Here is an 18835-nt window from a genome sequence, read left to right as displayed (position 1 = left end):
AACAGACAAGCACCTGCAACATAACACCCCAGACTTAACAATTGTCGATAAGAAAGACAAAAAAGTCTGGATAGTGGATGTGGCAGTGCCTGGAGAAAGCAGAATAGAAGAGAAAGAACTGGAGAAGATAACAAAATACAAAGACCTACAAATAGAAATAGAAAGACTGTGGCAAAAGCAAGCAAGGGTAGTACCAATAGTCATAGGCTCCTTGGGTGCAATCCCAAAACAACTGGAGCACCACTTGAACACCATTGGCATTGACAAATTTGCTATTAGTCAATTGCAAAAGGCGGCCTTACTAGGAACTGCTTCCATCCTGTGACAATACCTGTAATACCATCAAACCTCCACATCTGCCTATCCCAGGTCCTGGGTAAGGACTCGATAGGTAGACAAAATGCCAAATCCAGTCTGAACATCTGGCTGACTATGCGATGATCCATAATTTGGAGCTAATAGCAAATCCCAGATTTCCAGAAGTAATATTTATGCTTCCATATATTGATGGGTCCATGCCAGTTAATGTATCCTTTTCTCTCTGTATATCCCCAGGTCTGGATAACTGAAGTTTCTAAGATCGGAAGGTATCATTCTTCTATCAGACTTTTTAAACCATGCTTATGAAAGTATAATTGCAAGGATTCTTGAGGCAGCTGTGACTAATTTCAGACCAAAGATAGGAATATGTTTACATATTTAGTTCTTGTTCTTTGTCCAATTTAACCAACCCTCCCTCCCTTTTTTCCTTCCTTCCTTCCTTCCTTCCTTCCTTCCTTCCTTCCTTCCTTCCTTCCTTCCTTCCTTCCTTCCTTCCTTCCTTCCTTCCTTCCTTCCTTCCTCCCCAAAGCATAAGGAATCAATTCTCACCATAATTTCTTTGTTAAGAATGTCTTTGTGCCCCACATAGACCAATACAATACAGAGGTGAAGGTGTTAAATTAGGATTAGGGAAAACCAGGTCTAGTCCATCCCTAGTCACGAAAGTTCCTGGAGACTTTGGGTCTGTCCTTCCATCTCAATACAAGAGCCAACATGTTACAGAGCCAACATGTTATAGTTGTGAAGGACTGGGAGTGGGAGGACACAAGTTCTAGACCAGGGGCGACCAACCTTGGCAACTGCAATTCTAGGAGTTGAAGTCCACAAGTCTTAAAGTTGACAAGGTTGGACATGCTTGATTTTGTTGTTGTTGTTGTTGTTAATTGCGAAGTTGTGTCCGACCCCTCGCGACCCCATGGACAATGTTCCTCCAGGTCTTCCTCTCCTCTACCATCTTCTGGAGTCCATTTAAGTTCACACCTACTGCTTCAGTGACTCCATCCAGCCATCTCATTCTCTGTCATCCCGTTCTTCTATTGCCCTCAATCTTTTCCAGCATTAGGCCCTTCTCCAGTGAGTCCTTCCTTCTCATTAGGTGGCCAAAGTATTTGAGTTTCAACTTCAGGATCTGGCCTTCTAAAGAGCAGTCAGGGTTGATCTCTTCTAGGACTGACCGGTTTGAACGCCTTGCAGTCGAAGGGACTCGCAGGAGTCTTCTCCAGCACCATAGTTCAAAGGCCTCAATTCTTTGGTGCTCAGCCTTTCTTATGGTCCAACTTTCACAGCCATACATTGCAACTGGGAAAACCATGGCCCTGACTAGACGCACTTTTGTTGGCAGGGTGATGTCTCTGCTTTTTAGTATACTGTCTAGATTTGCCATAGCTTTCCTCCCCAGGAGCAAGCGTCTTTTAATTTCTTGGCTGCAGTCCCCATCTGAGGTGATCTTGGAGCCCCAAAAAATAAAATCTGTCACTACCTCCATTTTTCCCCCATCTATTTGCCAGGAATTGAAAGGGCCGGATGCCATGATTTTGGTTTTCTTAATGTTGAGTTTCAAGCCAACTTTTGCTTGATTTAGACCCTCTTAAATCTTAGAATGACTTGGGCTAGTCTCCCCTCTCTGTTGATGACTTTGGGCTAGCTTCCCCCTTCTCTCTCAGCCCAAGAACAAACAAGGGGTTGTGGTGAAGGTGCTGCACCAGAAGCAAAGAGACCCAGCCACGGAAACTCACCTGTGTAAGACTTTGAGCTACTCCCTCCCTGTCAGTCTAATCTGCTCAAGAGGGTGATTGTCAGGGAGAGTTAGGATAAAACTAAAAACCTAAACAGTCATGTCTTAAACCATAAAGAGGCTGGGATGCTGCAGTCTGGAACTTGGTTTGGAACTGGGACCATCCGAGCAGGCAAAAAGCAGAGCGAGCTGTGGATGGTCGGAAGATCCTGGTTTCCAGAGGAGCAGGATAGCTGTGACAACATTCTCAGAAGTTAGATAAGTTATGGATAGCCATCACCGCACCCATTTTATAAATGCTGTATCCCTTGCCTTGACAGCCATTTTGTCTGAATTTCAACATCAGTTCCGGTTTTTGGAATGAATGGATGAATGGATTGCCTACCTCTGCCTCTTTCAGTGGTAGGGGTTGTAGTAAACTTAGTTTACTGTACTCAATACTCTTATTTAAATGCTTCCAAGGTTGAGCACTGGCAGCCATCTCTACAGGTCATCTGGCAGGGTTCTTAATATAGACCTGCAGCAGGAGGTATCCAAAAATTCAAGATGGTAGCCGCAAGGATCGCCATCTTGTCTCTTTTGACCCCCATCCTCAGACACCTCTGAGCAGGGCATCCCAAGAAATAAAGCTTGAAGGAGAAAAGCAAATGTCATCCCCGGGCCAAATTCATACAGTTGAGCTTTTGATGATCATCATCATAAACCAACATACGTGATTCCAGCACAACTATGCACAAAGAGTCAAGCCATTAGCACCTGTTTCTTTCTGCAAATGAAATCGCAAAAATTGGGTGCCAATTTCGTCTGCCACGTGTTTGGAAATGTGAATGGCTTCTGGCCCGGCTTGTCTGAACCAATGGGATTAATTCTCAGAAGACCAAGGTCTTCATCTAGTGAAGAACAAGTCAAATGCCTGACTATGGCAGCTCTCAAAGACGCTGAGCTCCATCGGGCTTCCCAACAAGACTCCATTTAGAAAAATCTCCTTTATAAAAAAACGGAGCCACGCTCTCTGCGAGATGGAAAAATAAGTTCTCCTCACGTGCTAAGCAAGCCTATCAATTTAATAATATTGGGACCGTCTAACAGGCTTTGTAACAGCTTGTCGCAGCATCATCTGTTAAGCATTTTTCTCTTAAATGCATTTCATACTGGGGCTTGCAATAATTTGCTAGAGGATGCAGCTGTGTCTATTAAGCACTTCCCCCAATCCATATGAATAGAGCATTTTCTAAAACAGAAGCAAAAAAGGAAGTGATTTGCAGACCTGCTCACTAGAAACAGAGCTTGCTATTGCTCTGTCTCTTCCCTTGGGGAAAAAAATGGCTTACAGGTAAGGGAAGTTATCCTCCATTTTTAGTATTGCTAGATTAGAACAGGCCAATTTCCCTGCAAAAATCTTAAACGTGGAATAATTTCTTGACGGATGGGAGGTCTGCCCGGTGCTCCTTTCCATTCTGGTTCCCTATTGGTGGAACGCTCAGGATTGGGGGAGGGCTTAGAGGTGGGGCCATCTAGATGAAGGGGGAGGAGCATGTGCCCAATTGACCGTCCTTCTCTTTGTATATTTCACACTTTCTTCTCCAAGAAACAAAGTCTTTGTTTTAGACACAACATCATGTAGGGCAGAGGTCTCCAACCTTTCTGGCAGACTGGAGGGAAAGGGAAGCATTTTACGTGTGCGTGCACACACATACAAACAGGGCCGTGAGCATGCGTGACACAAACTGGCAGATGCTAGAGCCCACACGGCACCCACTAGCATCGCCCCATTTTTGTCGCGCGGGTGCTAGCACTGCCCCGGTTTTCACTGCATGGCGCCCTGTTTTTGCCACACGGTGCCACTAGCATGAGGGGGTGAGTGTGCGCACACACATGCGCCACTAGACCACAGCCCGTTAGTGGGTTGCGGCCCACAGTTTGGGGACCCCTGGTGTAGGGTGATTTAAGATGATGAAGTTTTAAGTCTGGATGATCTTGGAAAAACTAAGCAGGGATGGACATGGTAAGTATTGGGCCCAGGAAACCAAAGGCAGAAGATTTCAGATTAGTTCGATGTTAGTGTATTGCCAAGCATAAGGTGACCAACCATCCTCCTTTAGGGAGGACAGTCCTCCTTTTGTAAGTTCTGTCCTCTCTCGAAAAGTGTCCTCCTACATGTCCTCCTTTTCGATATTTGAAGATTAATCTGTAAATCTCCCTATTCGATCGACGCCGAGCCAATCTGTTGCGTGTGATGTGACGTATTTGTATTTGACATGACGATTCGTCAAGGCTCGGCACAGTGCAGCGAGACATGATTATGAGACGCATGCGCTCTGCACAGGAGAATTGTTTTGAGAGAGTGCGCCGCGTGCAAGAGTGCGCTGCACGCAAGTGGCTTTGTTTACTTCTTACCGAAACACGACACGGCACATACGCATGCATTAGACTCACTTTTTTTCTTCAATTTATTTGTGTCCTCCTTCTCATTGTAAAAAAGTTGGTCACCTTAGCCAAGCATAACAAATAGAAGAAAGGACCCATGAACTCATAAGGAGTTGACCTAGATCTGAAGGAAAACTTGTTTATAATCTTTAATTTCTTCCACTTGGCTCCTGGTATGGGGAACCCTGAATCACAAGGACAAAGATATACAACACGAAACCAGCTTGCTTCAAAGTGCTTGTTGGTAAAATTTTTGGAATTCTGCGTTTGCCACCAACACAGCTAGACTTACCACCACAACTGAGCCCAAAACTTTTGTTGTTAAACGGGTTTTCCCCCCATAATGCCACCTTTTTGCCAAGTTGTTAAGTGAATCACAGCAGTTGTTAAGTTAGTCACATGGTTGTTAAGTGAACCTGGCTTCCCCATTGACTTTGCTTGTCAGGCAGATGCAAGAGGTGATCACGTGACCCGGGGACACGGCGACCGTCATAAATAGGAGCCAGTTGCTAAGTGTCCAAATTTTGATAACGTGACCACGAGGATGCTGCAATGAAAAATGGCCATAAGTATTTTTTCCAGAGCCATTGTAATTTTGAACAGTCACTAAACGAAAGGTTGTAAGTCAAGGGTTACCTGTATTTCCTTCAGGGAATTCAAAGGTATTCAGTAGGAGCAGAAGGGGGCATCAAATGGGTTAGTCTGACACAAGTTTCTTTCTTTCTTTCTTTCTTTCTTTCTTTCTTTCTTTCTTTCTTTCTTTCTTTCTTTCCTTCCTTCCTTCCTTCCTCTTTCTTTCCTTCCTTCCTTCCATCCTCTTCTTTCTTTCTTTCTTTCTTTCTTTCTTTCTTTCTTTCTTTCTTTCTTTCTTTTTTCTTTAGTTCTTCCCTTCCTTCCTTCCTTCCTTCCTTCCTTCCTTCCTTCCTTCCTTCCTTCCTTCCTTCCTTCCTTCCTTCCTCTTCTTTCTTTCTTTCTTTCTTTCTTTCTTTCTTTCTTTCTTTCTTTCTTTCTTTCTTTCCTTCCTTCCTTCCTTCCTTCTTTCTTTTCTTTTCTTTTCTTTTCTTTTCTTTTCTTCCCATCTTGTCCACAGACAACTCACACCACAAGTCCCATCCTTGTATAAGTACATTGTGATATCACTCACACATATCCAAAGAGGTGGAAATTGCAGCACCTCAGTTCGGTGCTGAAGATGTGGGTGTTGGTATCTAACTTAGGTAATGATCAGTTCTAGCAGTAACTTGTCAGTTGGATGCTGTTTTTCCTCCTTATGGAAAGGTAGGGCCATGGAAGTCTTCTAGCCCTACCCCTCACCCATGGCAGGAGACCTTCTTCATCCCAAGCCCAGCAGACCAGCCAAAGTGCTTATTCTTCCAGTCTCTGCCTGACACAGACGACTCCAATGAGACTTAACAAAAGCACGGTTAACCTGAGATTGCACAACGCGATGGCTGCAGGTCACAAGGCATCATCCTTCTGTTAGGAGCAAAAAAGAGGAGTAGGAAACTCAATGCTTTGTCTGACTGGAAAAAAAAATAACTTTTTTTTCCAAGAGACTAGAAACTTCATTGCATTGCAGAATTATTCTCAACTAAAGTTTGTCACCATCATATGAGCTAGGAACTTGATTTATTTTTAAACGCAAACAGAAATCATCATAAATGTAGTCTGATCACAATACACCCTTGGATATTCTGCCTATTTTTTTTTTTTTTTTGCTACAGATTTAGTAATTCAACAATGCCAGTCACACTGGGAGAAACTTGTTCAGTTGGTCTTTCCCGAATATTAGGTTATATTCATTCGCCATTTACTTTGCTCTTCTCCTTCTCCTTCTCCTTCTCCTTCTCCTTCTCCTTCTCCTTCTCCTTCTCCTTCTCCTTCTTCTTCTTCTTCTTTACAACCCTCGAAAAATTCTGATGAAATCTTTTTCTTAAGCCGAAGCAGCTCCCCGCAATGTTTTTGGAGATTAAATTCTTAATTATAAATTTCCTTGCTTTTGTGAGTTTGCCTCAGATCCTTAACATTTCTAATGTCATTTTTATGTGAATTTCCATGGTATTTTAATTCATTAGACGCGGACTATCATTTTTCTATGTAATTACTATAATTTCATCAAGTGACATAATTACAGTAAATACTTGAAGTAATTGCCATGCAAACGGGAAGAAAAAGGTTGGGAGGTATAATGGGATAAACTATGTGTTGATGTGGAAAGATAAATTTTGCTGATGTGTTTATGGCAGGTAGTGACATCACGGAACTCTCTTGCGCTCCCCAAGGCATGATGGGAACTACATCATCAATAGAAACAATGACGTCATAGGCCAGAAATTTGAAAAGGAAGTTGGATGTACAGGTAGCTTTTGACCAGGGGTCTTCAAACTTGGCCCTTTTATGACATGTGGACTTCAACTCCCATAATTCCTCAGCCAGCCTCCATTTTGTTTGTTAGATTTAAGCCAGGGGTCTTCAAATTTAGCCCTTTTATGACATGTGGATTTGAACTCCCAGAATTCCTCAACCAGCATCGCTTGTCCATCCAAAGTCAGCCAGATTTAGTCACTGGATCCCTTGGGCCACCAGGAGATCGATTGTTCCAGGCCACGAGTATAAATCGGTGTTTTCTCCTGCATTTCATTTCAAGTGGGATCCGCTCCTTCCCCAGTTTTTATTTTTATATCTCTTTCCTGTCGTAATTCAGAAAGAAACAAGTTGGGTATTTTGTCCCCCCCCCCGCTTCAAAGTCGGCAATATTAAAATGTTGTGAGGCTGACAGGCTATATCAGCCTCTCAAAGCTAAATGACACTAAGAGAAGCTGTAACCTCATCCAAACACAACGATTGTATTGCTCAGATGGCTAGGAAACGGATACATGCCAGAGGAATGACAGAGAGTTAACACTAATTCCAAGTGATTAAATCAAGAGCGACGAGGCTATTGCTGGCTACTTATGGCGGCCTGCTTCTGATTGACAGACCATAATATTAGGCTGAATGAAGGGAATTTGCACACAGATACGTCCCCCCATCAAGAGAAATGGCTAAGGGTGACTCTGGCTTGGCACCGTGTGCCAAAGGCTTTCCAATTCGATGAGTCTTTGCCAGCCATCTTGTGCTTGAAGGATTGTCCAATGGCGGTGGGCAATTAAACATCCCTCACGTAAAATCAAAAAAGTTGGAGGAACGGTAAAAAAAAAAAAAAAAACAGGCAGCTTCTCCTTTCAATTGGCCACAAAAGTGTGCAAGAGTTCGGAGGTGACCACGATTAGGTCTCATATCAAATGACCTGGATACTGTTGAAGCATTTTTGGAGGGAAAAAAATAGAAAAAGAAAAAAAGGTCAATTCTTCATTGCTAATGTTTTTTGTTTTTTAATTTGCTATCTTGGCCAAAACAAAGAATTGCAATTCATGATATCTTGGTATCTTGAAATGTCCTGCCATTACAATAATCATCAATGTACAACAGATTTATGAATATATGATTCAATCTCTCTTTGTCTCTGTCTCTATCTCTGTTTCTCTCTCTGTGTGTGTATGTGTGTGTGTGTCTCTCTCTCTGTCTCTCTCTTTTTCTCTCTCTTTCTTTCTCTCTGTGTCTTTCTGTCTCTGTCTCTCTCTGTGTCTCTGTCTCTCTCTCTCTTTCTCTCTCTCTGTTTCTCTCTCTGTTTCTCTCTCTCTTTCTCTCTCTCTCTTTCTCTCTCTGTTTCTCTCTCTCTCTCTCTCTTTCTATCTCTCTGTGTCTCTGTGTGTCTCTCTTTCTCTCTCTCTTTCTCTGTCTGTCTGTCTCTGTCTCTCTCTCTCTCTCTCTAAAATATGTGTGAGCAAATGTCCTCTTGAAAAACCAATGTAGCTGCATTGGAGATATATATATATATATATATATATATATATATATATATATATATATATATATATATATAATATATACATATACAATATATACATATATATATACATACATATATATACATATATATATATATATATATGTATGTATATATATATATGTGTGTGTGTATATATATATATATATATATATAATATATATATATATATATATTCAATGATGCAATCTTCGATCTCCGGGAAGAGTATACTCCAGTTATTTATTGTTAAAACCACATTTAAAACAATAAAAACAGTTATATACAAAAATTAAAACAACTTAGCTTTCGCTGGTCCTCTGCCAGCGTCCTCAGAGTGGGGCTTAGGGGGTGGGAAATTCTTTTTATCCCCTTGCTGATCCAATTGCCTACTCATTGCCCTCGTGACAGGGCCACTCTTCCTGATTGCCCGTGACTGCCTTAACTGTTCCGCCCTCTCTCTTTTTTATATATAATAAAAAAAATTAAATCAGAAAATTCTTTATTATGCCCATCAAAATGTCACAACACAACATGCAAAGTCTTGAATTTCTGAGATGAAGATTTTCCAAGTGCTTAAATGTTTGGATTCAGAGACATTTATTTAATCTAATCCTGGTGCTGCAGTGATAAAGATTTGTAATGTTTTTAAAGAATATGCCAGCTCCCATTTGGTACATTCCTGTCCTTTCTGCTTGTGGAATCTCTGGAGATTCCCAGTCATCCAAGTCACGGTTGTCCCAAAGGTGTTTTTTCAAAAGGCAATTGGACTTTCTTTGTTTTCCCTTGAAGACGTTTCACTTCTCATCCAAGAAGCTTCTCCAGTTCTGTTCAGAACTGAAGAAGCTTCTTTGAATGAGGAGCAAAACGTCTTCAAGGGGAAAAAAAAAGAAAGTCTAATTGTCTTTTGAGAAAAAGCACTTTTGGGACTTTCTGGTTTGTATTTCCTATTGAAAGCAAGAAATGCAGCTTTTTAAATATGCTTTCTGAACATCCTGGTCATTTATTTGGGGGCTGTTTTGTTACTTCTCTAAAGCCTGAGCCGTTTGTGAAGAGAATTTGGTTTCTTTTATCTAGAAATACCATATAATGTTGCTCCGCAGTGAATCCTATCGTATTCATATTTTCTGCCTGGGAACTTGGTCCTGATAAGGACAACCAGGTAGCTGGTCTTCCACACCACTCATAAAACACAATCATGGGATTGGAAGAGGCCATTGGATCCTGTCTCTTGTGCTTAGTGGAGAATCCTAATTAAGACATTCCCAAGAGATGAAGCAAACATGGCTGTGTGTTCAGAAACTGTTTTACACTGGAAAGGAATCTCACAATCTAGTTCTTGGATTCATGCAACACAATCCTAAGATCAGGTTAACAAAGCACATTTTAGCAGAAACGGCTTCCCTCTAGATATTAGACTAGCCCACTCCATAACAGAAGGTAATAATAATAATAATAATAATAATAATGAGGAGGAGGAGGAGGAGGAGGAGAAGGAGGAGGAGGAGGAGAAGGAGGAGGAGGAGGAGGAGGAGGAGTCTGGATAGTGTATGTGGCAGTGCCTGGAGACAGCAGAATAGAAGAGAAAGAACTGGAGAAGATAACAAAATACAAAGACCTACAAATAGAAATAGAAAGACTGTGGCAAAAGTAAGCAAGGGTAGTACCAATAGTTATAGGCTCCTTGGGTGCAATCCCAAAACAACTGGAGCACCACTTGAACACCATTGGCATTGACAAATTCGCTATTAGTCAATTGCAAAAGGCGGCCTTACTAGGAATCGCTCCCATCTTGCGACGATATCTGTAATACCATCAAACATCCACATCTGCCTATCCCAGGTCCTGGGTAAGGACTCGATAGGTAGACAAAATGCCAAATCCAGTCTGAACATCTGGCTGACTGTGCGATGATCAATAATAATAGTAATAATATTGGAAGGGACCTTGGAGGTCATCCACTCCAACCCCCTGCTCAGGCAGGAAACCCTATACCATTTCAGACAAATGGCTGTCCGGTCTCTTCTTTAAAAAAAGGCTAGTCTAAGGAAGGCCAAAATGTCTCCTTGCAAACCTGCAGAGATGGAGCACCCACATCTTCCAGAGGCAAGCTGTTCCATTGATTATTTTCACTGTCAGGAAAATTTTGCTTAATTCTTGATTGGATCTCTCTTTGATAATCTCCCACCTATTACTTCTTGTGCTGGCCACAAGTTCTTTGGAGAATAGATCAACCTTCTCTTCTCTGAGACAGCTTCTCAAAATTGGAAGTCTGTTATCACGATGTAAAAAAGATGTTGAGACTCTAGAAAGAGTCCAGAGAAGAGCAACAGAGATGATCAGGGAACTGGAGGCTAAAATATATAAGGAACGGTTGCTGGAATTGGGTATATCTAGTTTAACGAAGAGAAGGACGAGGGATGACATGATAGCAATGTTCCAATATCTCAGGGGCTGCCCCAAAGAAGAGGGAGTCAAGCTATTCTCCAAAGCACCTGAAGGCAGGACAAGAAGCAACGGATGGAAACTAACCAAAGAGAGAAGCAACCTGGAATTAAGGAGAAATTTCCTGACAGTGAGAACAATTAATCAGTGAAATAGCTTGTCTCCAGAGGTTGTGGATGTTCTATCACGTTTTTAAGAAGAGACTGGACAGCCATTTGTCTGAAATGGTACAGGGTTTCCTGCCTGAGCAGAGAGTTGGACTAGATGACCTCCAAGGTCTCTTCCAACTTTATTATTATTATTATTATTATTATTATTATTATTATTATTATTATTATTATTTATTGTTTATTATTATTATTTTGTTATCATGCCTGCCATCATTAGACTCTCTCTCATTTATTAATCATCCATTATCTGTCTGTCTGTCTATCTATCTATCTATCTATCTATCTATCTATCTGTTATCATTGTATCTATCTATCTGTATCATTATATCTATCTATCTATTTATCTATCTATTATCATTATATCTATCTATTATCATTATATCTATCTATCTATCTGTTATCATTATATCTATCTATCTATCTATCTGTATCATTATATCTATCTATCTATTTATCTATCTATTATCATTATATCTATCTATTATCATTATATCTATCTATCTATCTGTTATCATTATATCTATCTATCTATCTATCTGTTATCATTATATCTATCTATCTATATCTATCTCTGTTATCATTATATCTATCTATTATCATTATATCTATCTGTTATCATTATATCTATCTATCTATCTATCTATCTATCTATCTATCTATCTATCTATCTATCTATCTATCTATCATCTTCATCATGATCATCATCACCCTCATCTACCATCCCTATCACTTCTATCCTTATTGACTGTACAACTTTTATGTACTTTTCTCCATGATCATCTTAACAAAACGAGGCACTTGAAGAGAAACTAATTGTTCTGTTTTGTCATTGTCAAGTTGACTTGCAATAGGATCAAACTGAATTCAGCAAGTATTTTGCCTTGCCTCTTTTCTGTGCACATATGCATACATACACACACACGCACGCACGCACACACCGCACAAAAAAGTAGCAGGCGCCCGGAGAAAAATGTAAGAAGTCCATCATCAGCCTTCTTCAGCTGTCACTTAAACATTGATATGCCTGAAAGAAAAGCAAAGTTTGATGAATGTTTTGATCCGGCTGTCAGAACTGCTTTTATTGTCTGCCAGGAAGTTGTCTCATGATTCGCCCCTCCCTGATCGGATAATAAAGATTGCCCCTTTTCCTATTCATGTGGGGGAATGTCGGTTATCTACTCAACCTGCCTCCTACACAAAGCCGAACTCAAAAGAAGAGCTAACAAAGCATCAGAAACATTGTAGAAATAAGATTGGTCCCTAGTGACTGGGATTCTAGGTGTGCTTGTAGAGAATTGAATTCTGTGAAGCTCACTAGTGGTTTACACAGTGGTGGGACCAGTGGTGAGATTCAGCCAGTTTGCATCAGTTCAGCAGAACCGGTAGCTAATTTTTTGTTGCCCAGGCCCAGAATGGACTTCCAGAAGCGGCATCCACACAGAGAACCGGTTGTTCACATATTTGAATCCTGTTGGGGTACGAACTGGCTGAATCCCACCACTGGGTTTACACTGCTGTGGCCATAGTTGTTTAACCTTGTGTTTCACCAATCCACAGGCATAGAGACTTAAAGTCTCTCTACTAACCTATCAAAAACTATAACTATTGAAAGTCCTTGACCATTTGCTTAATGACTGAAGTTACAACAGTACTGAAAATAGTGACTTATACCCTCTTTTCACACTTAACGACCATTGAAGCATTCCCATGGTCATGTGATCAAAATTCAGACACTTGGCAACTGACTCATGCTTACGACCGTTGCCGTGTCTTGGGGTCATGTGATACCCTTTTGGGACCTTCTGACAAGCGAAGTCAAGGGTGACTCCAGATTCAATTAACCACCATGTTGCTAACTTAACAACGGCAGTGATTCACCTAACAACTGGGGCAAGAAAGCTCGTAAAATGGGGCAAAACTCACTTAACAACTGTCTCGCGTAGTGACGGAAATTTGGGGCACTATCGTGGTTGTAAGTCGAGGTTTCATTTACAGAACTCACCCACCCTATCATCTACATACAGACAGAGACAGACAGACAGAAACAACCCACAGAGGCACAGAAAGACACCTAGGCACAGAGTCACCCTTTTATGGCTAAAAGTTTTTTAAAAACTTACCTTGAGGACATCTCCCTCTGCCTTTCTGGATGGGACAGAGAAGACCATGGTGGTTCTTGTGGTTCTCTTCCCAGAAGAAACTGCTCATCCATCCACCCATCCAAATCCTTTTCTTATTGAAAACAAAGAAAACAAAGCACAAAGCTGTTTTTTCAGGAGGCAAATGGACTTTCTTATTTTTTTCTTTGAAGACATTTCACTTCTCATCCAAGAAGCTTCTTCAGCTCTAACTGGATGGTGGGGAATGGAAGGATTTATACTCCTTGCAGAGAGCTGGTCATTTGTCTCCTTTTAGAGAGTCGTTGAAGCCACTTGGAGGTTTACCTATGTACTCAGGTAAAGAAGCGGAACGTCTTCAAAGAAAAACAAGAAAGTCCAGTTGCCTCCTGAAAAAGCAGCCTTGGGACCAACATGACCTGGAGGACTGAGAACCTCCATAGATATCAAGCCTTGCTCACCTGCAAAGCCAGAACGACATTGGCTTGAGACAGCAGAGATCCAGCCCCACGTAATTGTCTGAGGCGAAGCTAATAAGAAAAAGGTCAACAATGCAACTCAGCAAAGTGGCAGATGTTCTACGTAAATTGGAGGCATAAGTTTAATTCTACCCCACTCTACCACTCGTTAACAAGGCTACAATAGTAATTTCCAGAGTTGCTGGCATTAAAAAGCACAGAAGTCTCTTAACCACAACTTACCTGATTTGACTTCAGTGGCCTTAAAGACCTGACAGTAAAACAAACTCCTCAAATTTTCTACTCCACAATTCAAAATTCTTGTAAAAGATTTTACTTTTCTGGTGAGCCGTGTGAAGGGTCATCTTTGTCAGGCCTGGTGGACGTGTAAAAAAGCTGGAAAATTTTCTGTTCAAGACGGGTAAGGCATTTGGAGAGTAAACCATACAATGAACGATATAGGGAACTAGGTATGTCAGGTCGAACAAAGATAAGGACCGCAGGTGACATAATCAGTCTTCCAATATTTGAGGGACTATCACAGAGAAGAGAGGTTGACTTATTCTCCAAAACATCTGAAGTAAAGTAAAGTAAAGTAAAGTAAAGTAAAGTAAAGTAAAGTAAAGTAAAGTAAAGTAAAGTAAAGTAAAGTTTGGAGGATCATTAAAGAGAGATCCAGTGTAGAACTAAAGTGAAATTTCCTAACAGTGAGAACAATTAATCAGTGGAAAGGCTTACCTTTGGAAGCTGTGGTGCGCCATCTGCCAACCTGCAGCTCAAGTATCCAAAAAAAAGTCCAGGATTATTTTCATTTTTGAAAAGCTTACTGTTTATTGAATACGTGACGTGGGAAAGGCAAGGTGAAACTAACTCTAAAATCCCAAGGCATCAGACCGTAGCATATAACCGTGGTGGCGAACCTATGGCATGCGTGCCACAAGTGGCACGCAGAGCCCTCTCTGTGGGCACTCGCGCCATCGTCCCAGTCCTAGGCCTTCAGCTGGGTTTTATAAAACCTTTTCACTTTAGGCCTCTGCCACCATATGCAAAAAAAAAAAAAAAAAAAAGATTCAATCAATCAGTTTCAACTTCTCACGGGGAAAAAAAAAGATCTCGCAAAGTTGGAATTGATTGATTGAACTTTTTAGTCCCACCAAGTCTGCCGTTACCACCGCAGCCACACCCACCCAATAGGCCATGCCCATCCAATTGGCCACACCCACCCGGCACCCGACGATACATGTGGGTTTTGGGTTGCACTCGGTCTCTAAAAGGTTCGCCATCACTGGCATATAATAATGACTTTCCCAGCCAACCTGCCCCATGTAGCTCTTGTAAGCATGTTCTCTTTCTTATGGGACCCATCTGCTATCTTCTTCACACCTGCTAGAATGTCCTTGAAAAGTTTCCATACTGCTAACTTTCAGCAAGCTTCCTTAGAACTGTAGAGGTTTTGTTTCTCTACTGACCCATTTGAAAACAATACTTCTGTCTCTTATTCTAATAGCAAGGTGAAAACAGAGAGGCAGATAGCTGCCAAATTTTCACTCTTGACACCTTCACTGGAGGTTTTCAAGAAGAGACTGGACAGCCATTTATCTGGAATGGCATAGAGCAGGGGTGTCAAATTCAATTTCATTGAGGGCCGCTTCAGCATTGCGGTTGCCCTCGGGGGGCCGGGGGGTGCAGCCTACTGGGTGGGTGTGGAATGGGTGTGGCCTACTGGGTGGGCGTGGCCAGCTCTACATCATTTGCGTCAAGAGTGCCTGTGGGGGCCTGGGCAGGAGTGGGACAGATCTGAGGGTCTCTGGCAGAAGGGGATGGGACCAGGGCAGAGCCCATCAAGCTGGATATGTGAAGTAGGTGAGGGCCATTTGCTGGCCACTTCCAGGTGATGGTGCATTTCCTCATTCCTCATAAAGGGTGACACCTCCCCAGCATGCACCCAGGGGCCGGGGCCGACACAGCAGGGGCTGGTTCCTCGCTGTTTCTGGATGGCCTTGTGGAGCTAAGACTGAATGCATTTCAGCATAGATGGCCACCACAAAATTGTACAGTGGCTCCCGGCCAGCCTGGGCCAGGGCCAAGACAGCAGGGGCCGTTCCCTTACTGTTTCCAGGATGGCTTCGCGGGCCACATGAAACCACTTCGCGGGCCCCCGGGCCTTGTGTTTGACATGTCTGGCATAGAGTCTCCTGTCTGAGCAGGGGGTTGGGCTAGAAGACCTCCAAGGTCCCTTGTAACCCTATTATTTTATCTTCTATTGTGTCTTCTACCTACACTGATACAAGAAATTTAAAGACTAAGATTCAACTGAAACCAGGACTTTTCTTGTGAAGATGAATGGACAGAAAACTAGAAAAGAGCTATAGAAAACTACTTTTATATATGATCACTGCTGGGGGACTACTATGCGGATAAAAATACCCGCAATGGAGGAATGGTTGGTGAAGATGATGGAACTATCAGGGATGGAGAAATTAAAGTAATGGCTTAAAGAAAGATCAGTATTAGATTTATTAGTGACAGGAAACTCCTTATGGATTTTTTTTTTTTTTGCTGAAAAAAGAAAAAAATGAATTTGTGATTTAAGGGTTGATGATTAGAAAGGATAACTTGTGGAAGAAGAAAATTTTAGAGAGAGGGGATAAAATATAAATGCATTGATAACCATTACCAATAATGATGGAAATGGCTTATTTATCCTTCCTTCCTTCTTTTCTTCCTTCCTTCTTTCCTCCTTTCCTCCCTCCCTTGACTACAAAGTCATTCATAATGCTCAGCTGGGAATATTGTAGATATAAATTTGTTATGTAAATAAAGATCACAATTCCTTTTAGGGTTTTATGTAAGAAATGCGGTGAAACTATGGGTAAAAGTGGATTCAAATCCCCATCATTATGAAAAAGAATCATATAATACCTTTCCGGTTGTGGGGATAATGTTTGTTGAACTTGGTCAGGTTTTAAATTTGATTACTTTCCATAGAGAGATTTAAATAAAAAAATATATGTCCCATGATCAAACTGAATGTCATAGCTATAATTTAGATAAAACTTAGGAGTTTCTTTCCCACAGAAAATGTCTTACTATATTAACAACCTGCTTAAAATAATTTTAAGGTATTAGCACAGGAATGTCTGCATTTATACCAAATATATCAAATTTGATGTACTATTCCTTGTTATAGCATCATCTTTTCCATATGTTCCATCAGTGAGTGTGTTAATCATCTGTTTATGTTGATGTTTAGTGATTACAAAAGATATATATATTTATGTTTGTGTGTGTGTGTATATATATAAATACACACACACAAACATAAATTAAGAGTTTCATTTGAATAATTACTTAGTTTTTAATCAAGTAAAATCCCAGTTTTGAAAAAAAATATTTATAGAAATATTGTAGAAGCCTACAAAATTTACTTCAATTAATTGATTAATCTATTAAGTTATCAATCTGTTGCACAATCTGACAACATGTAGGGATAAGAAATGAAAAACAAATCAGCACAATAACCTTCAGCAGATAATAATTATTTGTAGTTAACTCCAGCTATTGTTCTCCTCAAATGTATTATGTTTGTCAAATAAGGTGAGCTAATGGTTCCAATACTGAATGAAAAACAAAATGAGACAAAACATAGTTTGACACAACACATCATAATAAATAAACAGATTATTCCAACTATAATAATCTTGGAAGAGCAGGGAAAAGCCACATATTGATCCAATCCACAAAAAGAAAAGAAAAAAAATCCATCTTTAAGCAAAGCTTGCTTCAAAAATTCAAAGGCCTTTTTCATATTCAGAGGAATTGCCACCATTAATTTCAAGTTTTCTGAAAGTGCATCCAGAATATCAATTGGATGTCTAATACAATGAGATGCTTGGCAAACTATTATAAAACCAGATTCTACAACATAGATAATCAAACATAATATCTTGTTTAACCTATGAGCCAAGGTGACTGTCAATACTTTTAAGTCAATATTTAAGAAGGAAATTGGACAATAGTTTATCCAATCAGTAAACTCTTTATTTTTAGCCTTTAAAATCACTATTATATAAACCTTACTGAAGGACGTTGGGAAAATGCTATTTAAAAAGAAATCTTTATAGACTTCTAATAATATAGGGCAAGGAATTCAATATACATGTTATAACAGTCAGTGGGATAATCACTTGGATCAGAAATGTTTTCTGTTTTCATACATTTAAGGGTAAATATTATTTCTTGGCAACGTAAAGCAGAGGTGAATAGGCATCTTCAGTTTGATACTTCCCCTGTTCCATTCACTCCTTACAACCCCTTGTATATCTGTTAGTTTCACTAAGTAATACAGGTAGTCCTAGACCAGGGGTTGGCTCTTTTATGACTCGTGGACTTCAACTCCCAGAATTCCTGAGCCAGCATGGCTCAGCTTGGAAACCTCTCCCTTTTCCCTCAGCATGGATGGTTCAGGAATTCTGGGAGTTGAAGTCTACAAGTCATAAAAGCGCCAAGGTTGCCTACCTCTGGCCTAGGCCTAGGCCGCTTTATGACTCGTGGATTTCAACTCCCAGAATTCCTGAGCCAGCAGGGTTCAGCATGGAAACTTCTCCCTTTTCCCTCAGCATGGCTGGTTCAGGAATTCTGGGAGTTGAAGTCCACGAGTCATAAAAGAGCCACGGTTGCCTACCACTATCCCAGACGTACTCTGTTGAGTCCGTGGCGGGAAAACAGACACGAGAAGCAGCTGGAGTTCTCAGTTTCATTTATTCAGCGTTCAGCTTACAGGAAGATGGCTTCAGCCTCGCCCAAACGCCTCGCAGCCTCTTATATAGGCAACTCCCGGGTAAATGGGTTACTTTTCCCGCGCCAGCACCCGCGCATGCGCACGGCGCTGGCGACAGCCTGTCTGGTCCCGGGCAGCTTTGCACCTGCCCGGGACTGCCTGCAAACGCCCGAGCCGTTTGCAAGGCTCGGGACATAACACCCCTTTCCCCCGGGCTAAAACTACTACCAACATACAACATTTATTTTATATGACATTTTGCTCCCCAGTGCTCCCACTGATTACTGGCTTTTGCCTTGCCAGCAATGTTATGTAATCTTCTAGATACTTAGGAGATTTCTTTGCTCTCTGTGACCTTCTTAGCTCTGGGTTACTGGCATAAGTCCCCTGACTGGAGGGAGGCGTGAGCCTGTTCTCTCTATTGTGCCCTGGTGTCTTCCAAGGACTGTGCCCCGATGCCTGGCCTGCTTGCTTGCCCACCGGGCTCGTCAGGCCAGGGCTTCTGTTACTTTGT

This window comes from Crotalus tigris, unplaced genomic scaffold (assembly GCF_016545835.1).
Source record: "Crotalus tigris isolate CLP2741 ecotype Arizona unplaced genomic scaffold, ASM1654583v1 scf7180000018068.1947079, whole genome shotgun sequence".
NCBI classification, from domain to species: Eukaryota; Metazoa; Chordata; class Lepidosauria; order Squamata; family Viperidae; genus Crotalus; species Crotalus tigris.
Note: the sequence above shows the minus strand (reverse complement) of the source record.